Source organism: Macaca nemestrina, chromosome 6, assembly GCF_043159975.1.
Source record: "Macaca nemestrina isolate mMacNem1 chromosome 6, mMacNem.hap1, whole genome shotgun sequence".
NCBI classification, from domain to species: domain Eukaryota; kingdom Metazoa; phylum Chordata; class Mammalia; order Primates; family Cercopithecidae; genus Macaca; species Macaca nemestrina.
In genome coordinates this window covers 108,654,478-108,680,791 of record NC_092130.1, presented here as the reverse complement: position 1 = coordinate 108,680,791, position 26,314 = coordinate 108,654,478, and the positions used below count along the sequence as shown (strand labels likewise).

Below are 26,314 nucleotides of genomic sequence, written 5' to 3'. Positions count from 1 at the left end.
CTTTATCATTTTTTATTGCATCTTTTTATTCTTCTCTCTTTTCTTCTTTATTAGTCTCGCTAGCAGTCTATCAATTTTGTTGATCTTTTCCAAAAACCAGTTCCTGGATTCATTGATTTTTTGGAGGGTTTTTTGTGTCTCTATCTCCTTCAATTCTGCTCTGATCTTAGTTATTTCTTGCCTTCTGCTAGCTTTTGAATGTGTTTGCTCTTGCTTCTCTAGTTCTTTTAATTGTGATGTTAAGGTGTCAATTTTAGATCTTTCCTGCTTTCTCTTGTGGGCATTTAGTGCTATAAATTTCCCTCTACACACTGCTTCAAATGTGTCCTAGAGATTCTGGTACATTGTCTTTGTTCTCATTGGTTTCAAAGAACATCTTTATTTCTTCCTTCATTTCATTATGTACCCAGTAGTCATTCAGGAGCAGGTTGTTCAGTTTCTATGTAGTTCAGCGGTTTTGATTGAGTTTCTTAGTCCTGAGTTCTAGTTTGATTGCACTGTGGTCTGAGAGACAGTTTGTTATAAATTCTGTTCTTTTACATTTGCTGAGGAGTGCTTTACTTCCAACTCTGTGGTCAATTTTGAAATAAGTGCAACGTGGTGCTGAGAAGAATGTATATTCTGTTGATTTGGGGTGGAGAGCTCTGTAGATGTCTATTAGGTCCGCTTGATGCAGAGTTGAGTTCAATTCCTGGATATCCTTATTAACTTCCTGTCTCATTGATCTGTCTGATGTGGGGTGTTAAAGTCTCCCATTATTATTGTATGGGAGTCTAAGTCTCTTTGTAAGTCTCTAAGGACTGGCTTTATGAATCTGGGTGGTCCTGTATTGGGTGCATATATATTTAGGATAGTTATTTCTTCCTGTTGAATTGATCCCTTTACCATTATGTAATGGCCTTCTTTGTCTCTTTTGATCTTTGATGGTTTAAAGTCTGTTTTATCAGAGACTAGGATTGCAACCCCTGCTTTTTTTTTGTTTTCCATTTGCTTGGTAGATCTTCCTCTATCCTTTTATTTTGAGCCTATGTGTGTCTCTGCATGTGAGATGGCTCTCCTGAATACAGGAAACTGATGGGTCTTGACTCTTTATCCAATTTGCCAGTCTGTGCAGTCTGTGTCTTTTAATTGGACCATTTAGTCCCTTTACATTTAAGGTTAATATTGTTATGTGTGAACTTGATCCTGTCATTATATTAGCTGGTTATTTTGCTCGCTAGTTGATGCAGTTTCTTCCTAGCATCAATAGACTTTACATTTTGGCATGTTTTTGCAATGGCTGGTACCGGTTGTTCCTTTCCATGTTTAGGGCTTCCTTTAGGATCTCTTGTAGGGCAGGCCTGGTAGTGACAAAATCTCTAAGTATTTGCTTGTCTGTAAAGGATTTTATTTCTCCTTCACTTATGAAACCTAGTTTGGTTGGATATGAAATTCTGGGTTGAAAATTCTTTTCTTTAAGAATGTTGAATATTTGCCTGCACTCTCTTCTGGCTTGTAGAGTTTCTGCCGAGAGATCTGCTGTTAGTCTGATGGGCTTCCCTTTGTGGGTAACCCGACTTTTCTCTCTGGCTGCCCTTAACATTTTTTCCTTCATTTCAACTTTGGTGAATCTGACAATTATGTGTCTTGGAGTTGCTCTTCTCGAGGAGTATCTTTGTGGCGTTCTCTGTATTTCCTGAATTTAAATGTTGGCCTGCCTTACTAGGTTGGGGATGTTCCCCTGGATAATATCCTGCAGAGTGTTTTCCAACTTGGTTCCATTTTCCCCGTCACTTTCAGGCACACCAATCAGACGTAGATTTAGTCTTTTCACATAATTCCGTATTTTTTGGAGGCTTTGTTCATTTTGTTTTACTCTTTTTTCTCTACACTTCTCCTCTAGCTTCATTTCTTCATTTCATTCATTTGATCTTTAATCACTGATACTCTTTCTTCCAGTTGATCGAGTTGGTTACCGAAGCTTGTGCATTTGTCACGTAGTTCTCATGTCATGGTTTTCATCTCTATCAGTCCTTTTAAGGTCTTCTCTGCATTGATTATTCTAGTTATCTGTTCATCCATTCTTTTTTCAAGGTTTTTAGTTTCTTTGCACTGGTTACGTAGTTCCTCCTTTAGCTCTGAGAAGTTTGATCGACTGAAGCCTTCTTCTCTCAACTCGTTAAAGTTATTCTCCGTCCAGCTTTGTTCCGTTGCTGGCGATGAGCTGCGTTCCTTTGGAGGGGGAGATGTGCTCTGATTTTTTGAATTTCCAGCTTTTCTGCCCTGCTTTTTCTCTATCTTTGTGGTTTTATCTGCCTTTGGTCTTTGATGATGGTGATGTACTGATGGGGTTTTGGTGTGGGTGTCCTTTCTGTTTGTTAGTTTTCCATCTAACAGTCGGGACCCTCATCTTATAGGTCTGTTGGAGTTTGCTTGAGGTCCACTCCAGACCCTGTTTGCCTGGGTATCCAGCGGAGGCAGCAGAAGATAGAATATTGCTGAATAGTGAGTGTTGCTGTCTGATTCTTGCTCTGGAAGCTTCGTCTCAGGGGTATACCCAGTCGTGTGAGGTGTGAGGTGTGGGTCTGCACCTAATGGGGGATGTCTCCCATTTAGGCTCCTCAGGGGTCAGGGACCCACTTGAGCAGGCAATCTGTCCGTTCTTAGATCTCAACCTCCGTGCTGGGAGAACCACTGCTCTCTTCAAAGCTCAGTTGAAAATGCAGAAATCACCCATCTTCTGTGTCGCTCATGCTGGGAGCTGGAGGCTGGACCTGTTCCTATGTGGCCATCTTGGGCGCTCCCCCTCTTTTATTTCTTTACTTCCCTAATAAACTTGCTTTCACTTTACTCTATGGACTCGCCCTGAATTCTTTCTTGCATGAGATCCAAGAACTCTCTCGGGGTCTGGATGGGGATCCCTTTCCTGTAGTAATTTCTGTTAAGAATCTTGAACGTTACCAAGTACTTCTCTAATTTCATCTTTGTGTCTAAGAATTGGGTTGAATTTAAAGTAGTCACTTTAAGGAAGTTAGGAAAAATAAAGAGAAAGATTAGAAGAGAAAAATTTCTCCATTTTAACAATGCGTTTCACTCTCCTAAAATAAAGCATAAATATTAGGGCAAGGTCATTAACCTGGAGGAAGGCCAAGCACTGGGGCAAGGACATGGAAAGTGTGGGAGGAGACAATATGAAATTAAGATTGGTTTAACATATGAAACACCTTCTTATAGTGTCACTGCTAAGTAGCTGGAATGGTTAAGAGCAATCACTCCAAGCCAAGTTCTTGGTGCTTCAGAAGGCTGCCACACTTTTTCCTCTGGATCAAGCGCTTAATTACTTCATTTGTCTGAGATCTCATCGTGGAACTCATTTCTAAATCCATCAGGACCTAGACGGTGTCAGGATGATGTAGCAGTCTTATAAATTTCTTTATATTATCTAGTAATTCTTATTGTACGTTAAATGCTTCAGAATGACAGGAAGATGTAACTTATCATTGTGACTGGGAATGACTTTGAAAACATCTTTTTCTCCTTTTAAGAGGAGAAAAGAGCAATAGAAAGAGTCTTTCAAATCTCCAAATTAGTATTTAACTAAGTTAGCATGAAACCTGTTCTCTTTCAAGCCCTTGATTGCTTTATTAGAAGTAATTGCTTATCTCGGTTTAAGAAAATTGATTGAGACGGGTTACTTGCTTTCATGTCTCATTTATATCCACTTTATATTAAGTATTTTGAATGCATTTTTAACCCTTAATGTTTTGCAGACTAGACAGTAACCTACAGAAGGAAGAGATATGTTCTTTTAACATCAATATATTACTCTTATTAAAAATATCATTCTCACTAATGTCAAATGGTCTTTTGGTACCTAATGATCTTGACAAGAACAACCACGTGGATTTGGAATCAGGAGAGAATAAGGTCATTTATCTGTCGTGCTGTGGGAGAGACATTTTCTTTTTCCATTTTCTTTCTCCGTTTTCTTATTACAATTACTGTTTGGGTTCATTATGACAACTCCCATCATTATGACTGTTCCAGCTCACAAGCTGGAGAAAGATTAATGGTAGAAGAAAATACAATCTTTGGCATCAGAGCTACATCTAGCTGTTAATATAACAGAGTAGAAATACACGAAATCCATTTATAAGATTTATGCTTGTGATGGAGAAAGTAGTACAAAGTATAAAATGTTAAGATGTAGAACCTGAAGTGTTGGCAGGTAGCATGTGAATTTCAATCATTTATTCATTCACTCATTCTTTCAACAAATCTTGAGCATTAATTATGTGTGCATCTTGTACACTGAGCTTGAAATAAACTCTAATAAGACCCAGCCTCATAAGGGATGTGGGATGGGAAGTATGAGCACAGTGGCAGTTGGAGATAGAGGGCTTACGTCTCTGATTTTGACCATTCTGAAGACTTGAGTTTTGATTCTGATTATCTGGTGGGAAGCTCTGGCTCTAGGTGTCTATTATAATGACAACTAGTTTGTTTGTTTGTTTGCTTTTTAACACAAAGCTTTGTGGTGAATAACCAAATCTACAAATGAAAACTGTATATTTACTAATTCATTCTGTAGTACAGAAACAATAAAAGCTCCACAGTGAGTCAATACAAGCCTGTAATTTCTCCTCACCTAAGAAATCAGTAATTCTTCCTTAACTGTTGTAACAATGAGAAAAGTTTGGTGCAGGCTGGGTTACTTTCTTCCAACATAGTAGTGTATCCATGTTGTTGCCTCCTTTGATGTTTTCAGAGATGCTTTCCTTATTGCAGGTCCCTTGTAACTAACTTCAGAGAGTTAGACTTCGTTTTTTTAACCTTGGGAAGGTCTGCTGTAGGTCTTGTTTATGGGAGCACTCCAAATGTTCCCTCTGTGGGGTTTTCTTTCTCAGCTCTATAGCTTTGGGTGGGGTGTTCTAAAAACCTTTGAAGCAGAAGAGTCATTTCCTGTTTGGAGGCCTAAGTGTAAAGAAAGCCCTTTGTCATTGCTCAGAAATGGGGAGTCCATGACAATTGTTGTGCAAGAGCATTCAGCACTCTCCCAGGTAGAAACGGGTAGATCGGGTGTTGCCCTTTAATCACTTCTTGCTCAACATCATGTAGGTTATAATCAGCACTGTTCTAGGCACTGGAGATGCAACAAAAGGCAGTGTTCCTATCCCCGAGGAGCTTATAGTCTGGTGAGGGAGTCAGACAATTATGGAACCATGTGACTAGTGCTATGATAGAGGTATGCAGGCAGGGGGTGGGTGCTATGGGATCATAGAGAAAAGTTACTTAATCCAGAGAAGTTCAAAGCATTTAAAGTTTTGTTAAGTAGCACAATTTTTTGAAAGTTGATTACTCCAAAATAATCTGGGAACTTTCTCTAAGATATTTTGTAGCTCTATATTAAAATATATACATATATATGTAAATATCTTCATAAAATAACGAATAAGTTTTGTACTATGTTCGTTATGGTAGCATTTTGTTATTATTCAATTTCATTAACTTTTAAAATGTGAGATATATCAGGAGGCAGTCAGGGAAATTTTCCTACGAAGGTCTTACCAAAGCTGAGACCTACAGAACAAGTGTCAGTAAGCCAGAGAAAGCCAAGAAGGGGAGAGGGTGTGTTCTGTAAAGGGAAACAGCACATACAAAGACTGGGAGAGGTAGGGCGTGGTAATCCCAGCAATTTGGGAGGCCAAGCGGGGTGGATCACCTGAGGTCAGGAGTTTGAGACCAGCTTGGCTAACGTCGTGAAACCCCATCTCTACTAAAAATACAAAAATCAGCTGGCGTGGTGGTGCATGCCTGTAATTCCAGCTACTCAGGAGGCAGAGGCAGGGGAATTACTTGAACCCGGGAGGCGGAGGTTGCAGTGAGCCGAGGTGGCGCCACTGCACTCTAGCCAGGGTGACAGAGCAAGACTGCATCTCAAAACAAAACAAAAAAGGCTGAGAGACAAGAAGCAATGGGTTGGGAAAGTTGGGTTAGTTCTTCCCATCCTGCATTGAAGAGGGAAGCCTAGAAGTAGGATGGAAGGGGGTGGAAGAGTAAGCAGGGGTATGACAGTGGAGAACTTTACATGTTCAATAAGGAGTCCAGGCTTTATCCTGAAGTCAATGGAAGAAGAGGGGATAATAAAGGACTTTGAACAGGACTGAGACAAGATTAGATTTTTGGAGGATGAATTGGAAGAAAAAGACTGGAGGCAGGAAGACCAAGGGGATGCTGATGTAATAAACCAGGGAAGAGAAGATGGCAATGTGAACTTAGGCAAGGGTCATGGAGAACTGAAAGAGATGATGGATTAGATGGTTACTTGGATTGGATTTGGTGACTGGCCAATGAGGGGATGAGAAAGAGGGGAGAATACTATTCCACCTTGGCCACAGCCTGTGGGTCCAGAATGTTTTGTAGGTAGAAATGAGTTTTAGATATATCAGTCTAATTATACATATTTTTGGTAAATTTGCTGTAGAGACCAAGATAGCTTTTCCTTTCAAATCTCTACTGCATGAAATCACCTTCTAGCTTAGACATCTTAAAATGCAAATCTCAGAAGTCTTACTTCCTCAGGGAGGTACATCTGTTCTTTCTACCAATTGGCGTGGGTTTTGGACCTTGTTATTTTTGAATCAGTTACAGTCTCCCTGCCAGCTGAGGGCACACAACATTTCATTACTGGCAATACTGGAGTCAAGGAGCCCTGCCTATCCTAACTCTAGGTCTGGAATTAGAGCCCATTGAGCCTATGGTAGTTCCTTTTGCTTTTGATATTTAGTTAGTAGGAAAACTGAGAGGATATTGAATTTCATTAACACTTCCTTAGAAGCACATTTCCTTAGAAGCATGAATATTGCTTGGATTCTGAACACTTTGAATCTTTACCAGGAGAAGAAACAAAATGCCATGGCAAAAGGGTAGGAGTTGTCTTTGGTTCTCCTTTAGCTCCAGTCCATTTCTTGACATAAGCTACCTCCATCCTTGCAGACCTGCCTCCTATTTGGTATCTATTAACCTTCACTATGCCCTAACCTGCCTTCCCCTCCTCTTTTACTTGACAATTTTACATATTTTGCCTTTCCACATTGAACTATGTGTATCCCCTTCCTCCCTGGCCCTCCCCACCATAATTGTGCTGTTGTATTTCATCCGTAAGACAGGCACTCTGCCCTATTCCAGCTCTTAAACCTTGGTGTGCTTCAGAATCACTGGAGATGCTTGTTCAACTCCTGGGCCACTCATCGTGTGTTTCTGAGTCAGGAGAGCTGGGCCAGGGCCTAGGAATCTGCTTTTTAACAGAAGGTACCCTTCCCTGCTCCAGGTGATTCTGACTTGGTAAGGAGACCACTCTTTGAGGAAACCCACACTCTGCTGTAGCAGAACAGCCCTGCTTTTTGGTCAGGAGACCTGGGATTAGTTCCAGTGATGACTCCACCAGTCCTATGGCTTTGGGGAAGTCACTTCAACTCCCTGGGCTTCTATTTCCTCATCTAAATCCTGGAGAAGCAGGGAGATACATTACGCTAGAGACCTAAACTCCCTTCCCTTCTTTCCTGGCTGGCAAACCCCAAATCTGGATGGCTCTACTCTCTGCCTTCTCTTCTCTGCACCCAGGCTGCTGAATGTGCTGAGAGAAAGTCACGGGTCAGTGGTGCTGCCCAGATGAGCTTTCAACACCATGCAAAGGATCATGGCCCTCCTCCCGTCAGCAACCTCTCCCCTGCCTTTCCAAATGCTCTTCTTTCTCCTCAAATGCCAGGCCCAGCCATTCCTCCTGCATCTTAACATGTGAACTTACCTTTCAACCTATAGAGAAAGTAGAAGCCACGACAGGAAATCCCTTAACTTCCTACCACCACACCTGCAAATGCAGCGGCTTCCATACCTGTCCTTTCCTGCTTCCTTCTATTGCATTGTCTCTCCTCTGGGATATACCATTTTTATCTCAGATGCTCTGGATCTTGCTCTTTCAGGTTCCTCTGTCTGTCCTGTATCTTCCACCTCTTCCTCTCTTCAGTTATATTCCTACCACCCAGAGATTTGTGCTGTTAATATTGGTATGATCCTTTCAGGTTTTGTTTTGTTTTGTTTTGTTAATGTATAAGAGTACATTTTATTATCCCTCATTGGAATTTTTATCAATTAAAGTTCAAAATGAAGCAGGGGGAGCTGAGTTACTATGTTATGGGACTTACAGGAATTGGGCCTTACAGTTGTGGGAAGAGAGAAGTGAAGGCCCAAGACGAGAAAATTAGAGGAAGAGAGCAGTCATTTGTCAGTCATCTGAGAAACCAAGCGCTCCCTCCTGGATTATCCAGGTGGGCCCAATGTGACAACAAGCATCCTTATAAGAGGGAGGCAGAAGGATGTGACTACAGTAGTAGGAAATGTGATGACAACTGGAGCCACACGAGGGTGGCGGCCTGAGCCAACACATGCAGGTGGCCTCCAGAACTTAGAAAAAGCAAGGGAATGAATTCTCCCCTAGAGCCTCCAGAAGATACCAGCCCTGCTGACACCTTGCCGTTAGCCCAGAGAAACTGATTTCAGACATCTAGACTCCAGAACTGTAAGAAAATAAGTGTGCCTCGTTTTAGGCCACCAAGTTTGTGGTCATTTGTTGTAAGAACCCTAGGAAACAAATGCACATATCCAGCCACAAAGGGAGACCACCACGGGAGCATCTCTGGAGACGTCTGTTGAAAGCTGCTGCCTCTGTAGTTACGTGCTCTAAGGATCTGCAGGCATCTGGTGCTGGGCCTGGGATCACTGTTTGTTGGTCAGCAGGGCTAGAAACAAGAAGACCTGGACACAGAGTGGAGGAGAGCTGGACTCCACTAGACACTCCTTTGTCTGTCCTTACTACATCTGATGGAAAATAACTGCAGAAAGCAATGGCCACTTGGTCATCTCTAAATTTCAACAAGCTCCTCTTGAGCCAGCCTTAGCCCATATAGGGAACAGAACCCTGGGACCCACAGCTTCCACCTTAACCAAGTTGACACAGCACATTCCAGCATAGGATCATATGGGCTTATTGGTTTCCCACCATACTGAACATTATGGCAAGAGCAGTTTACTATGTTGTGGGAGATTCTTCCAAACTAATTTAGAAGAAATTCTGATGAACCATTATTTATTTAACTTTCCTTCTATTATTATTAACTTAAGATGTTTTCCATTTTTCTCTATCACAAACAGTGCTGCAGCAACTCTCTGTTCATACAAATATTTGTCAGTATCTCTGACATTTCCTGGGAATGGATTCCTAGAAAGGAGATTACTAAATTAAAGGAAGTGAATTTCTACGGAGCTTGATGCTTCCTGCCAAACTGCTTTCCAGAAGTGATGTATCAGTTTTCATTCCTATTAACATTGGGCTCAGACCAGCATTGAATATTATATTTTAAATCTTTTCAAAGAGGCATTTCTTGACTATCTCTGATACTGGTGATCATTACTGGCTCAGGAATTGGATGTGAGCTAGCTGGACTGGTTACACCTTCCCTTTACCTCCGTGGGTTCCTACACCTTCAGAAGCTGCACCCTTGATGAAAGGGGACAACCTGTTCTGGTGAGGAATCTAGCATCTTTCAGTCAAGAACCTGGGGGAAGTATGTTGCTTAAAAATTAAATACATCCTCAGTAAACATGCACAAGAAAAACTGCTGTTCCTATATCAGAAATACAGAAACGGAAATAGAAAGCAAGTGATTTTCCCAGGTATAGCTAGCAAGTCCCTAGCAGGGTCACACTTAGGATTTACTTTCCTGAAATTTTCCATCATGATTTAAAACATTTCAAAGCATCTATATTGTGCCAAAAATTAGATTCTGCATCACACATAGGAAAGCACAATTTTCGGCTTATTGCTTAAATACTAAATCACATTAATTGGCTGTTTCCCATTGCAAATATTTGAATTAATAAGGATCTTTTTATCACACATAATTTTAAATGATCTTTTTGATTTTCAGCTTTGCTGCAACACAGATGGAACTAAAACAAAATTGTATAATGCTGAAGTGACCCAAGGAGAAAACTTCTCACGTAGATAATTTTGTGCAGAGAGTGAGTAAGCAGTCTATGCCACATCTTTCTCCAAATTTATATTTTCGCTGAAATGTAATGGGTAGACAGATAGTCAGTAATTGGTACAGTGAGAAATTAGTTCTGACTTATCTTCTCTCCAAACTGCAAAGTGTATTTTTATATACAATTTCAGAATGATAATAAAATGATCTGGTTTCCATTTATCAAAATGAGCGATGCTGAATGTCTGATGACTGGCTTGCTTTTTGAAATCTTATTTTAGAGTTATCAGACTGTCTGAGATCTTTGGGAAACTTCTGCATTAAGTGAGCCAATTGGCAAATAAACATCTACTTACCATGTACAAACTGTGCAAGGCTGAGCTACAGGGGATGTGGCAGAGATTATCACTGGTTATCTCAAAATGGTCTCTGAACCAGCAGCATCAGCAGCATCTTGGAACTCATCAGAAATGCCTACCTTACACGTAATGGATCGGAAACTGAGGAGAGGCTGGGCAGTTGTGTTTTAACAAGCCCCATGGTGTATGCTAAAGTTTATTTAAGAACTCTGATCCCAAGAAACAACTTAAAACACACACACACTCACAGGAGTCAGCTCTGGAAAAGAAATGTTGTGCCATTAGCATATCAGAAAATTTGAAGAAACCTTGAAAGAGCAAAGTTGATGTGATCACATTGGCAGAGGAAACCATAGCCCAAATCATGCAGAAAAAAATACGTTAGTAAGGGAATGAGAATGTTTTAGGAGGAACTCCAGAATAGGAGAATACTAAAAATGGCAGGGGCAAAAAAAAAAAAAAAAAAAAAAAAAATCAAGAAAAATTCCTGGCGGAAGCCCCAGCTGTGAGGAGCCTGGTACTCTCAGCCATGGTGAACCCCACCATGTTCCTCCACATTCCAGTGGACGGCGAGCCCTTGGGCTGCGTCTCCTTCGAGCTGTTCGCAGACAAGTTTCCAAAGACAGCAGAAAACTTTCATGCTCTGAGCACTGGAGAGAAATGATTTGGTTATAAGGGTTCTTGTTTTCACAGAATTATCAAGGTTTATGTGTCAGGGTGGTGACTTCACATGCCATAATGGCACTGGTGGCAAGTCCGTCTACAGGGAGAAATTTGATGATAAGAACTTCATCCTAAAGCATACAGGTCTTGGCATCTTGTCTGTGGCAAATGCTGGACCCAACAAAAATGGTTCCCAGTTTTTCATCTGCAATGCCAAGACTGACAGGTTGGTTGGCATGCATGTGGTCTTTGGCAAGGTGAAAGAAGGCATGAATATTTTGGAGGCCATGGAGCTCTTTGGGTCCAGGAATGGCAAGACCAGCAAGAAGATCACCATTGTTGACTGTGGACAACTCTAATAAATTTGATGTGTGTTTTATCTTCACCACCAGACCATTCCTTCTGTAGTTCAGGAGAGCACCCCTCCACCCCATTTGCTCACAGTATCCTAGAATCTTTGGGCTCTCGCTGCAGTTCCCTTTGGGTTCCATGTTTTCCTTGTTCCCTTCCATGACTAGTTAGATTGCAGAGTTGAATTAAGTTTATGATTATGAAATAAAAACTAAATAGCAGAAAGAAAAATTCCCAGAGCTGAACAATGACATGTTTTCAGATTAAAAGTACCCACAAAATGCTAAGCAGGTTGGAATAGACACATCTAGATGAAATTTTAGACACTAAGGATGAAGAGAAAGTTTCTAGAGAGAGAGGGGGAAAAAAAGATTACTTAAACAGGAGAATCAGTTTGGCATCAGACTTCTCATCAAAAACGCTGAAGACTGACAGGCACTAAGGAATCAAAGTTTTAAGAAAAAATTATTTTGAACAAGGTATTGGGTTCCTGGAAAAACTAACATTCAAGTTAGAGGGCAAAAAGAAAATGACAATTTTAAGCACAAGAAAGTCTTGTTGCATTAAAAAATTTACAAAGGGATTAAAGTTAAAAATATTGAGCCAGTTGGGAAACTGTATTTCAGTTTGAAAGAAAGAAATATTTGGATTACTGTCAGAATAATTCTCAAGAGGACATTTAGCAAAATTACACATTTTAAAAAACAAAAGCAAGAATAAAAGAGAAAGAGAGAAAGAGGAAGAGGAAGGAAAGATGGAAAGGGAGGGAGGGAGGAAAAGAAGGAAGGAAGGAAGGAAGGAAGGAAGGAAGGAAGGAAGGAAGGAAGGAAGGAAAGGGAAGGAAAGAAGGAAGGGAAGGAGGGAGGGAGGAAGGAGGGAGGGAGGAAAGAGAAAAGGAAGGGAGGAGAAAAGGGAGGGAGGGAGGAGAAAAAGGAGGGAGGGAGGGAGGAAGGAAGGAAGGAAGGAAGGAAGGAAGGAAGGAAGGAAGGAAGGAAGGAAGGAAGGAAGGAAGGAAGGAAGGAAAATTTAGGAACAAGTTCAGATTCAGCAGCTTAGTTAAGTGGCAGAGAAAAGCTATTACTCTCTGATATCCACTTAGTGGCTTATATGAAATGAACCAGTTTTGAAGTTCAGTTTCTTCCACTTGGAATTTTGGCTTTTACATGCACAGCAAGTGTGGCTAGTACTGCATCATTGTCCTCCCTTCCATGGCAAGGGCAAAGGACAAAAAACAGATGGACTTCCCTAAAGATTCATCATTGTCACCAGAAGAATAGCTGGGTTTCCTATGAGAGACTATATATGGTCTTCCTTCATCTATGCAATTGGGGGGCAGGAAAGGTATTATTTGTCCTATGCATTAGTAGAGCACTGGTTTCCTCGCATACCCATGTAGAACAGCTGGTTGTGCTCGCTTTGTCTCCCTTATTCTGGCATACAGAGAGTGTACAACTCAGCCATTCATTGACAGTTTTTTGACCCTGAAATATGTAAACAGAAGGACGGTCCAAAGGAATCACAATGTAATCCTCTCATAAAAGTAGTAACAGCTAGCTTTGTGTACCGACAGATTTCACATAATTCTGATGCAAGCTTCACAAACAGTCCCATGAGGTGAGAAAGAGATATAATTATTTTATATATATTTTTTTACAGAAGAATAATTTGAGGCTCAGAGGATTAAAGAAAACATCCAAGAACATGTAGCAAGTTAGTCAGTCTGTCTCACTTAGTGAGGACTTTCTGTGTGTCAGAACTTGCTGTTCTGAACACGTCTTTTAAAAAGGGAGGTAAGTCCCTCAATGGGGAATTTATGGGCTAGCAGAGGGAGATAGGTGGTGGTAAACATGTAAGGACATAGCCATAAAGATAATTTTAGTTATGGGAGATTGCCACGAAGAGGATAAAATAAGTCAAGTCGCAGGGGATGACTTGAGTTGCGGTGGGAGAGGGGCTGCTGCTTCAGCGTGGGTGGAGTTGGGGAAATTCTCTGGATTGAGACTTGAATGTTGAGAAGAAGGCAAAAGAGGATTGGGAAAGGACAACCCTCGCAGAGGAATAAGCCCCTTGAGACAGCAATGAACTTGGCATGTACAAGGGGTACAAAAACAGACCAGTGTAGCTGGAACGCAGTGAACAAAGACAAGGCTGGTAGGAGACAGGGTCCGAGAGGTAGGAAGAAGCCAATCATGTAGAACTTTGTGGGCCATGGTAAGGAGTTTCAGTTTGGGTTTTATGCTAAGTGTAATGAGAAGTTTTATCTATTTGTTTTCTTAAACATCTTTACTAAGGTATATTTTATATATCACAAAATTCAACTGTTTTGAGAGTGCAATTCAATGATTTTTATAATTGAATTAATTTACAATTATAAAATATAATTATAATTATATATTAATTAATTATAATTCAGGAGAGCAACCATCAACATAAATCAGTTTTAGGACATTCTTATTCTTCCAATAAGATCCCTCAGCCCACTGACAGTCATTCCTTTTTCCATGCAACTGCTAATCTACATTCTGCCTCTCTAAATTTGTCTTTTCTGGGCATTGCTGTAAATAGAATCATACAATATATGGACTCTGGTGCCTGGCTTCTTTCACCAGGCATAATGGTTTTGAGGTTAGGTAGGATGCGTTAGTAGTCTGCTATTTTTTATTGCTAAACAGTGTTCCATTGTATGGATATGCCACAATTTGTTTATCCATTATTCTGTTGATGAACAGGAAGGTTGTTTCCAGTTTCTGACTATTGTGAATAATGAATGCTGCTATGAACAGTTGTGTACAAGTCTTTATGTGGACATGTTTTCTTTCATTCCTCTTGAATACATACCTACAAATGGAATTGCTGGGCTATATAGGAATTTCAGACATTGCCAAAGAGTTTTCAAAAGTGACTGCACCATTTTATATTCTCACCAGGAATGTATGAAGCTTCTCATTTCTCAACTCACCAACATTTTTTGTCGTCTGTGTTATTTATGGTAACCATTCTACTGAGTATGCAACTATATCTCATTGTGGACTGAATTTGCATTTCCTTAATAGTCGACTGATGAGGTTGATCGTCTTTTCATGTCCTACATTACCAATGGAAGAGTTATAAGCAAGGGAAAAGATATGATATGATTTGTGCTTTGAAGACCAATCTGGTTACTAAATGGCAAGTAGACTATGGGCAGTTGTCCAGTTAGGAGATGGTTGCTATAATCCAGAGGGAGATAATAGTGTCTTAGACTTGGGTTATAATAATGTAGGTGAAGAGAAGGAGTTTGAATACATTATGAAGGTAGAGCCAATGGAAGTGACTGATGGATTGGATATGGGATATGGGAAAGAGAGGTATTTAGGTAAACAACTGGGTAGGTAGTGGTGCCATTTTTTTTTGCCAAGGGGAAGCCTGATGGAGGAGTAAATATGGTGGTGATACTGGGGGGTTGGTCATAAACAATAACTATTTTGACCACACTACATTTTTGGCATCTATTAGACATCCGAGAGGAAATGTTGAATATGGAATCAGGAGCTCAGGGGAGAGTTCTGGGCGAGAGATAGAAATTTGAGTCATCAGCATATAGAGGGAATTTAAAGCTTTAGGACCCAGGGAGAGAGTGTGGATAAAAGAGAATGGAGTGGAGAATGAAACCCCAGGGCATTTTGCAAAAGTTCCTTATGGAGATCAGCAGGTAAGGATGAAAATTTGAAAATTAGGATTGAGGTAAGGTTAGGCTAAGGGAAGCATCAAGAAATATGTTAATTGACTGTAGTGTCCATGACATAGCCACTAACCCATGTGGTTCAGTGAGCACTTGAAATGTGGCTTGTTGAATTGAGATGTAAGTACAAAATACATATTGAATTTTGAATACTTAGACAAAAACAGAAGAGTCAAGTCTCAGTAGTAATTGTTGAAATGATATTTTAGATATACTGGGTTTGATAAACTGTTATTAAAATTAATTTCACCTATTTGTGCTTTTAAAAATGTGGGTACTAGAACATTTAAAATCGCATATGTGGCTCCCATTATATATACATTTTTTGAGGCAGTGCTAGTCTATAATGTTCTACCCACAGTCTCATCCTGGTTTTCCAGAAATGTCACTGTGGCACTTTAAGGACTGCGTAGGAACTTGAATTTATATAAGAATTCTGTATTTCCCCCTTCTCACTACTGCACTTGACTATTAAAAAAATGTTTTTTAAATAATTCTATAGATATTTCCTACAAAGCTTTCTTAAGGTGCTACTAGGCATAGATGACATCCACAGACTAAAAGAAGAGTGTTAATGTCTTGGGTATTTTGAGTATGTGTTTACATTGTGCAGATAGACCAATATTTTAGCAAAGACAAAGCCACATGGATCATTTGATCTTTGTTGAGCTGGGAAACTACAGTTAAAATGGACTTACTGGCTGGGTGTGGTGGCTCACGCCTGTAATCCCAGCACTTTGGGATGGTGAGGTGGGCGGATCACCTGAGGTCAGGAGTTCGAGACCAGCCTGGACAACATGGTGAATCCCCATCTCTACTAAAAATACAAAAATTAGCCAGGCGTGGTGGTACGCACCTGTAATCCCAGCTACTCGGGGGGCTGAGGCATGAGAATCACTTGAACCCGGGAGGTGGAGGCTGCAGTTAGCCAAGATTGCACCATTGAATTCCAGCCTGGGCAAAAAGAGTGAAACTCCGTCTCAAAAAAAAAAAAAAAAAAAAAAAAAAAAGAAAAGAAAAAAAATGGAGATACCATATCCTTGATATTTGTAAGACTAACATGTCCTCGATGGCTACAAAAAAGTTCAATAAAATAAATTCTTTCTTCCATCTGGTTAAATTCAACTTGATTAAAGGAAGAGAAACTTGTTTAATAAGGTCACTATATGAGTTAGAAATGACTTGATTTTTTTTCTTTTCATTATCATCTTTGAAATTCTTTACATACAATAAAAATCAGTTTTTCATCAAGTTCTTGTCCTATTGCTATTACGGCAAGAGTTTCCCTTTAGAAATAAGAAGAATTCCCTTTGGCTGGAAATCATAGAGGCAAACTGTGCAGATACAAGGTGGTTAGACTTCTTCACTCTTTTCCCTTGCCCCAGTGAATGAGGTCATATGAACAAAGTAATTCCCTCAAAGGGATAGAGTTACACAGTTTTTATGTTTTACATGACAGATGACTGGGCAGATTTCATACATAACCCCGTGGGAGCTTTTGCAGTCTCAATATAGAAATTTCTCTAGTGCTTCTGATTAAAATACAGAATCAAGAGCTATAGTAATAGCTCATCCATTCAGTTCAATGAAGGATTGGAGGCGAGTTTTGTATAGGTTGTTAGAAAACGGGAGCTAGGGCCGGGCACAGTGCCTCACACCTGTAATCTCAGCACTTTGGGAGGCCAAGGCAGGAGGATTGCTTGAGCCCAGGAGCTCAAGACCTGACTGGGCAACATAGTGAGATGCTGTTTCTACAAAAAATATTTAAAAATTATCTGGATATGGTGGCACACACCTGTAGTCCCAGCTACATGGGAGGCCGAAGCAGGAAGCTCACCTGAGCCCAGGAGGTCAAGGCTGCAGTCAGTAATCTATGATTGCACCATTGCACTCCAGCTTCAGTGACAGAGTGAGACCCTGTCTCAAAAAAAAAAAAAAAAAAAAAAAAAAAAAAAAAAAGAAAAAAAGGAAAAAGAAAAAAATGGGAGTTAGAAAATATTATTAATCTGCCATATTGATCCAGGTTTCCAGGTGGTCATTTCTATAAGGCTATATCCTGCCTGTCCTACATGTGGAAGTTCTCTGAGATTTCACAGTACCTTCCTCAGACAAACTTTTGGAAGAAGTATGACTTTTCTGGATGTAAAATACAAAAATTGTTCATTTACTGCTTTGGTTCCATGTATGATGATCTTTTCCATTTTAGTTTGCTGTAGCCCTTTTAGAGTTCTATTTTTTGTTAATATTTGTAACGGCTCTTAATATTCTATTATTTTGTATGTTATATAAACACAGTTAACATAAGGAGGAGAGGGTTCAAATCTCTATCACTTAATTTTTGAAGATCTTGAAAAGAGATGGTTCTTTTATTTAGTTCAGGACTGAAGGTAAGGGGGTTTTAAAAACATGCTGCCGGACTCCTGAGAGTAAACCTTTTGTCAGCAACACCTTTATATGTTCGATACATTTTAAGAGGAAGAGAGACCATTAAAGAAAGAAAGTGGTCATGCATGCTCTTCAACTCTGTAGTTTGGGGAACCAGTCACAGGAATAATAGTGTTCCAGCCAGGGTAATCAGAGCAGATATGGCTAATAGATTTCAACCTGAGTTGAAATAATAAATGATTGATAGGAGCTGCCTGCAGCGCAGCTGTGTTAGAAAGGATTTTGAGGCCACATCTGGGTTCATAGGACAAAGTGTGATTAATGATGTCTGCCATGGTTGTGAGAGGAGGTAGTGGTGGTAGCCATGCCATGGATTTTTAATCCCTGAATGATAATCTTCTGATGAATAGAACTATTCATCCATGAGGTTTCCAGATTGCAGTTGGAAGATTATGGGCATATTCGGACAGCATGGAGATAAGATGCTAATTCTATTTGGGCTGATTTTATTCAACTTGTAGTCAGAATGATTTCCTGACTTGCCAGAGCCAGTAAATTGGAGAATAAAGTATGTAATATCTGTATTCCCACTGCTTGGCTTAAACTTAAACACAGGACCATAATGCATCCCAATACAGGTGCAAATAGGATGTTACACAGAAAATGGGATATCAGGCTGTTTGAATTATCATTTTAATAAAAATCTTGTGTTCTAGAAGGTAGGGATGGATTCCTATTTACTTGCCTTATTTTATGCTTTGTTTAGTCAACACAGAAAAATGTAAAGAAGAGAGTAATATTTACCCATAATGCCTCTGCCAGAGATAAATATTGCTAATATTTTGGTGTGGAACCTTCTAGAGTCTTTGCTATGTATACGTTTAAATCTCTTGGGATTATATCATAGATCCTGTTTATAGCCTAAAGTTTTCATGTAACAGCATTTAGACTTCCTTCTAAGTTAATAAATACGACTGCATTATAGTATTTAATGGATCAATAATACTGTCACTTTGATGAATACCCTTGTATATAAATATTTGTGCACTAATTATTTCCTTAGCATAATTTTCTAGAAAAGCATTTGCTAGGTCAAATTTATAAATTTTTGTTTTTATTTTAAGGGCTCTGATACTGTTTTCCAAGAAAGTATTAGCAATATACTTGATAATTCTTGAAGAGTATGACATAAAAAGCCCAATGCATTTTCTAAGATTGCTACTCTGAGAGGACAAGACAGCCCGAACTGCCCCATCCACACAGCCACACAGTTTCTTTCTCTACTCGATGATACTATATATCTTGATTGTAGAGACCATAATAATTCAAAACTGCAGCAGCCAATTCAGAAGCAGGTATGTGCACTTGGAGCCTATGGAGTGGAATCAGGTAAGATCACAGCGGGTTGCTTGGTTCTACAGACTAAGCATAGTTCCAGCTGTCCCAAGACTGCTGAGCTCTCCCAAGGAACCAAGCAATTCTGCCTTGTACTTCCCAGGACTTGCTGGGCTCATGTAGATGGATTATGCAGATCCCCTGCTTCCTTCTGTTGATTAATCTTTGAGGTTACCTGCAAGCCTGTGGAGTTGGAGAGGCTGGGGAATGGAGAGCTGAAGTCTAGAGGAAGACTGGACTTCAATTTCCTGGGAGTGCTTCCCCTCAGAATGAACACTCTAAGGAGGGTGGAGTTAGTGACCTCCTTCAAGGAAGGCTCCCACTGTCGGTGGGTCAGTTTTATTTTATCTAAATGTCTTTTCTTTTCTTTCTTTCTTTTTTATTTGTATAAATTTAAAGGGTACAAGTACAGTTTATTCCTCCTGAGACATATCTAACTTTATCCCATTCCATCACTTTATTTTTCCTTACAGGACTTTTTGACCTTCAAAAAGTCCCCTTTGTCATTTGTGGCATCTGAACAAGTGTTCAGTGTTGTGTATAAACATCAAAATAAATGACTCATACATCATAGTTAACAGTATCTATAAAAAGTAGGAAATTAAACCTTAAATAATCTATGCCCACACAATTTAGGGGAAAAAGTTGTCACTGTTTCACTTTCAAATAATAGAATCAGTATTTAGTGATTCTAACTTCAGATGTTTCATTCTCCCTATAAACGGTTGTGTTGGTACCTTTTTAAAACTAGTAACCAGAGCAACTAGAGCTACCTCTGCAGATTGGAATGAAGAGTGAGCTAGAAGGCATGATAGAAGACTGTGAGCTCATGATTTGCTGGGCGAGTTTCCAAACACACCCAGCCTGGAATGAACAGTCATTATCAGTGATAACGGAGTTTATTTTCTGACCTAGAAAATTTATTGTGGAAACACACACACACACACACACACACACACACACACACACACACACACCCTTCCCAAGAGACTAGAAAAAGAGTGCAATTTTTTCAAATTCCATTTGTTTTCTTTTTTCTTTCTTTTCTTTCTTTTATTTATTTATTTAATTTTTGTTTTTTTTTTTTGAGACGGAGTCTTTCTCTATTGCCCAGGCTGGAGTGCAGTGGTGCGATCTTGGCTCACCGAAAACGTCGCCTCCTGGGTTCAAGCGATTCTCATGCCTCGGCTTCCCAAGTGCTGGGATTACAGGCGCCTGCCACCATGCCTGGCTAATTTTTGTATTTTTAGTAGAGATGGGGTTTCACCATGTTGACCAGACTGGTCTTGAACTCCTGACCTCAAGTAATCCACCTGCCTCAGTCTCCCAAAGTGGTGGGATTACAGGCGTCAGCCACCGTGCCTGGCCCCATTTGTTGTCTAAAAACAAATTTTAAAACTTTTAATTCCTTATTATCAGGCTATAAATAATTTGATTCCTTAATATGTGTGGACTATGCTATATTGTTTGGAATTGTGGCATTTAACTTGATGTCTTTTTACAAACATTTTTTAGTTTCATTAAATATTTTTCAAAATAAATGACTGTATAGTTTTCCACAAAATAGATATCAGATTAATTTGACCAATTTCCAAATTAGTTCTTTTTTTATTATAATAAATTATATAATAAACATCTGTATACATAAATCTTTCTATGCATTTCTGATTCTTTTCTTAGGATAAAAATTAGAATTGAGCCAGTCTGAAGAATTTTATCCCATTTATATTTTAACTTATTTTTAAAAATTGAGATTATATTGTCTAAATAGACTGCCACTCAGATTTTTTGCTTGGCAAGTTGTGGGCATTGTTCCACGTCATTAAATATTTATTGAAAACATGACAGTCTGTTTTAGGGGCCACATGATAATGTACCTTTTGAATATACCGTTACTGATCCCTTTTTAAAATCATTTTCCTATTATTGAATAATCCAATTGTTTCTACTTTTTTGATGTTATAAATATTACTATTATGGACATCCTTGTACTTTATTTCATTAAGAAAATGTTCTATCGCCGAGATTCAACAATTATTGGCACATGGCTAATAATTGTTTTGCCTATAACTTCCAAATCTCCATTTCCCAGTGGATTATTTTGAAGAAAATAGCCCAGGACATATTTGTTTCATAAAGTACAATAGGAAAGTGATCATTTGGCAGTAAATAACAGCATTACAGGGTCTTTTTGTTGGACATATCTAAGTTTTTAACTTGGTAATTTCTTAGAAAAGACTTAGAAGATTCACAAGAAGTAGAAAACCACATTGTTAAAAAATGTGGTTTTCAAGTAAACACACTGTTCTTAATTTTATATTAGTAAATTTTAGGTTTTGCCAGATTGTCTGAAAACAAAGGAGTCATCATTAGGATATTCTGTCCAAAGACTGAGATAGAGAAAGTAATTGCTGCCCTTCCTAAATAAGCAAATGTTACCTTCTGAATATCCATAAATGGTAAAAAGAGAAAATGTTAAATATAACTAGAAGACATATTTACTTTATAAATTTTATAAAATGTTCTGTAATTTCACTTAATGCTTTTAGTGCTGCATGTAGGAAGAAAGAGCGAATGTGTGGTTCATAGGAGAAAAACTGTTCATTATGCTTCTCTAGAAATGCAGTAGCAGGCTTTTTCGAGTGTGATGTATCATGTACCCACCCACTCTGAGCTGTGTGAGGGAGACTAAAACTATAAACACATCCCTAAAATATTTAAGTACGTCAGAGATCAGGTTTCAGTAACAGACACTCCCCGTCCTTAGAATCCAGCCATATTATCGCTGCACAGAAAATTGTCAGCCCCTTTCTCACCCACACTCGCCAGCTTCCTCACAGAAGCTCCTTCCCCAGTTAGTCAACAAATATGTATTCATTACTCACAGAGGATCCAACAAGATGCTAGGTCTTGCTTTTACATCTTTCCATTCACAATACTATTAGATCAAAATTATTTTTTCCAAACATAGGACAAATATTTCCTTAGTTCTGTTTTTGAAACCATCTGTCTGCATCTTCTCTTCTTCCCTCACTAACTTTGAGCCCTTTGGTCTCTCTTTGAAGCAGTCATATTCAGTCTTCTTTTCTTCTCTTGTTTTCTTTAGTAGCTTTTTGTGTTTTCTTATTTATCCCACCATATTTTTTTTTTAATTTTCATTATTATTTTCCCAACTTTGCTCTATTTTCAGGCTGCCACCTAAGATTTGATTGACTCTTACCTTATCAACTGCTCTCCCTGTATATCCTGGTTAAAAAGAAAAAAGCAAAGTGAAAACAATAAAAACGACATCAAGGCCAAGCATTCACCTCCTAAAATGACTGCCTTGTTTTTCTGCTAGTGGAAAGTTAGCCCTACTCAGGTACACTTACTTTATATATCTTTATTAAAAATCATAAGTTCTAATTAGAAAAAGTAACTTTGGAAAAGCTTTGCTTTGTAACCCCAGACCATTTGGAAAGCAATTTTACATACAAAATCGTGATGCAGGATTGATTGCTCAAAAGAGAATGAGAGACTTGAAGAGACGGTAAGAACTTCTAGTTTGGGAAAGAGAATGTCCTAGAACACTCATGCTGTAATTGCAGAGGAAATAGCAATTTCCACTAAGATTTGTGGAAATTTGGAAAGTGGGTGGGGAGGGAGAGGAAGAAGGATGTGTTCTAAAAGGAAGAGAGCTAGAACTTGTGGAGAATTGCTTTATCAATAGCCTAGAAAAATAAGTAGTTACAGGAATGTTTCATAATCAGAATTAGACAAAGATGTATCAATAAGGGAAAGTGATCCAGAAATTTAAGATTTGATTCTTAGGAGGATAAAGGGTAAGTTAATCCTATTTAAACTCAGGATAAACCCAGGATTAAATTAAACAGTGATTAATTATAAGAATTATGAGAAAGGAAGATGCAATTGTATCAAGTATCTGACATTTCTTTAAATCATATACTAATTATATGTCCTATGTAAACAGAGCAATTTGTCATACTAATAATTATTTGTGCTTGTCTGTTTTAATAAAGAATTTTACTTTCATGGACAGAAGCATAATTACAGGAGAAAACATACTGATCTCTCTCACTTAATAATGCTTATGGGACATCATTTCTGGGAACAACAAAACCATAACTACCACTAACACTATGACAGCTAACACTATTTATAGTTTAAATGTTTATAGTCCAAGTCCTAGTGATGGAATAGAGTTCCTTAAGGACTGACCTTAGAAACCCAAATTTACAAAATGATAGCAAATGCGAGGCCAACTAAGAAATAAGTAAGTTGCCTTTTTCCTAACAAATAATCATCAGCAAACATTTTAAATTATGTAATTTGATCACTTATTATGTGCCTAACCAATGTACTTTTATAATACCTTTGAAATATTATCGAACGTATTTTTTTGGTTCCCGTAAAGTCTTAGTTGCCCTGTTTCCTCCCCATTATATCAAAGGTATTTATTGTCTAAGAAATGTTGTATACTGTCTAGAATAAAGCAATTTTTACATTCAAGAAAGTTTTCAAAGTCCAAAGCAAAGAATATAGGACTGGGAGTTCAGGAAGAGAATGTGTGGAGTGTTCTAATTACAATTATTGCATAACAAATCACCCCCAGACTTAGTAACTTAAAACAACCATTTAGTTTGCTCATGATTTGGGAGTCAGGAGTTTGGGAAGGGCTTGGTGGAGGGATCCTGAGATATTGATGAGGGCTCCTGTCATCAGAAGGCCTGACTGGGCTGAATGTCCAAGGCATCTTCCTCCTTGAAAAGCAATTATAGTAGAGCTCACCTGGGCTCACCAGTATGTCTACATGTGGTCTCTCCAGCACAGTAGTCTCAGGATGTTTGGACTTCTTCTATGGTGCCTCGCTTCCCCTAGAGCAACATTACAAGAAAAACAGGTGGAAGCTACATGGCCGCTTCTGACAGGAACTTCCAACTTATGCAGCAATCCTTCCTTTGGTTAAGAGCATTCCATTAACTAATAGAGCATTCTGTTGGTTAAGAGCAAATCCCTAAGGTCAATCCAGATTTAAGCAGAGAGGACCTAAATCCCACCTTTCAGTGGAAGGAGTATCAAAGAATTGGAGGACATGTTTAAACTGCCCCCCCCCAAGGGACTGGATCTTAGTTCAGTTTTGTCAGATCTATAGACTTTGAGTAGTTGTCAAATTGTCACGGTGGAGAGAAAGGCTAAACAGGATTCTAAGTATATAGACACTTGTGGGAGAGAGACTGGAATAGAGTCCAGTGAATAATCTAGTTGGCAAGAGTGCAAGGTTTGTGGAGAGAGGTCGAGAAAGTGAACCTGAAAAGATTATGGGGACTTGCATGCTGGGCTAAGAATTTTGGTATTTACCTTATTTTCAGTGGGTAGCCCTTGACACACAGGAGAGTGGCATGATCAAGACAGTGTTTCCAAAAGATTGATCTGGCATGGAGGTACAAGATCATTGGAAGGGTCAGACTGTAGGAAGGGAAGTCATTTATAAGGCTGTTGGAGTAATCTTAGAGGTAATGGGGCTTACTTGAGAAAGAAGGGATGATTGGAGAGTTATGGGAAGGAAAAGTCAACAGACTTGATGACCAATTGGTTATGGAAAAAATCTTGTCCACTGGAGAGTTAGTTGCATCCTATGGAGGCAACATGATGTAGCTCAGGTTTCCTGTGCGGACAGCAATGTAAACAATTCTTCAACTCTTGAGGAGGTAACTCCTGTTCTTACACTAGACATCTGATTAAATAAGTACAATTAATCTTCATCCAAGCAATATAATCTGTAAGATCATGGTTTTAAATTAGGAACTGCAACAGGTCACCATAATTGTGAATTTCTTCATATTTTTGTCTATAGAAAGCACTCAAGAAAACTTAATAATAACATTGAGAACAATAGCAACCAACAATTGAACTTCATACTATCTGGAATTTTACCCTATTCAAGAAGAGCTCTTGGCTTCCCCTGTTGGTAATCCATATTTCCACTGGTATGAACAGTCTAAGAATGGATATCACTCACTGTTTTTATTTATGGTCCATTCTACAGCTTTGAAATTAAGTTTGCATTGGGTGTTAGCAGATATTCATTACCTTTCTAAAATGCTACTTAAAAAAACTGATTGTTTGGGGAGTAGGTGGCAAAGGAGAAATCTCATATTCAGCTGGTTGATCCCATTCATAAAAGGCTACATTTAGAAATTCTCCTGTATTTATGGTGTATGCTGTTACTTCTACTAGTGGGCCAGGCTGACTCTCCTGGGCTTCTTTGCATCTTTTCTGTTTTAAAATAATCTTTATCTTGTTTCTGGAGTAAAGTTTTTGTGTTCTGTAAAATATTATGCAAGTCGACAGCAAGATATAAATAATGAACCATCTAAAGCAACATTCCAGCTAGCTAACACAATTTGAGAGGCTGATTTATACTGGAATTTTCAAAAAAAGCACAACAAATGAAAAGGAGGGAAGAGACAACCCACTAGAAATGAAAAAATAAGATATAAACAAATCTTTCTTCACAAAGAACATCCCACATATGGATGCCTGTGAGACTCAGAAATTATGCAGTCCTAGAAGTTGTGAGCCAAGTCTTCTCTGAGGTGCTTTTCTTTCCCCCCAAAGAAGTCATAACAGGTATATATAGAGAGATCTATAATGCCTTTCTGTTGGGGAAATGAAAGTACTTTCAAAACAATCTCATAACATTGTGATGGAGGAAATGATGGCAGGTTTTGTATTACCCCATCATACAGGTGATGGAGGCCCTGATAAATGGAGTCAGTGGCAAAGTCACAAATAGCAGCCAGGCCTTCTGAGGTACAGCTAAGACTTCAGTAGTTAAATGAAAAATATGTTCCTGGTTTGTTCAGCCCTTTCTCATCTTTCAGACAGAATCTTTCTCATTGGTTTTAACCCATGTTCATTCCAGCACAGAAATGCATTCCCCCCACTTCCAAGAGACAGGGCTCCTGACTCTAATTTTAAATTTGAATCTTATATTACAAAATGATATCACAAACAATAAATGCTAAGATCAAACATCAAAAATATAGTTGGAGAGTCAAACTCATAAAAGCATAAAATAAAATGTTGGTTGCCTGGGTCTAAGGGGAGGGGAGATGGGAAGTTGCTGTTCAATGTGTATTGTTTCAGTTATATGAAAGAGTTCTAGAGATCTGCTGCTGTAAAACATTGTGCCTATAGTTAATGATAATGTTCTGTAAACAAAAATTTGTTAAGAGGCTGACTTCATGTCATCTGGGTTTTTTAACCCCAATTAAAAAATATAATTGGAATGTACCCCCGCCCCAACAATAATAGCTTTATGACCATATGACCATAAACTGATCTACTACAACTTTGGGGAGTGCAGCGATACTTTACTGTTTGGGGAGTTATACACCCCTTTTGAATCTGACAAA

At 38.9% G+C, this 26,314-nt stretch overlaps 1 pseudogene; it reads left to right on the top strand.

Annotated features, from left to right (window-relative positions):
• The first annotated feature begins 10,910 nt into the window (after window positions 1-10,910).
• LOC105475218 (peptidyl-prolyl cis-trans isomerase A pseudogene) lies at window positions 10,911-11,403 on the top strand (annotated as a pseudogene).
• Window positions 11,404-26,314: the final 14,911 nt, after the last annotated feature.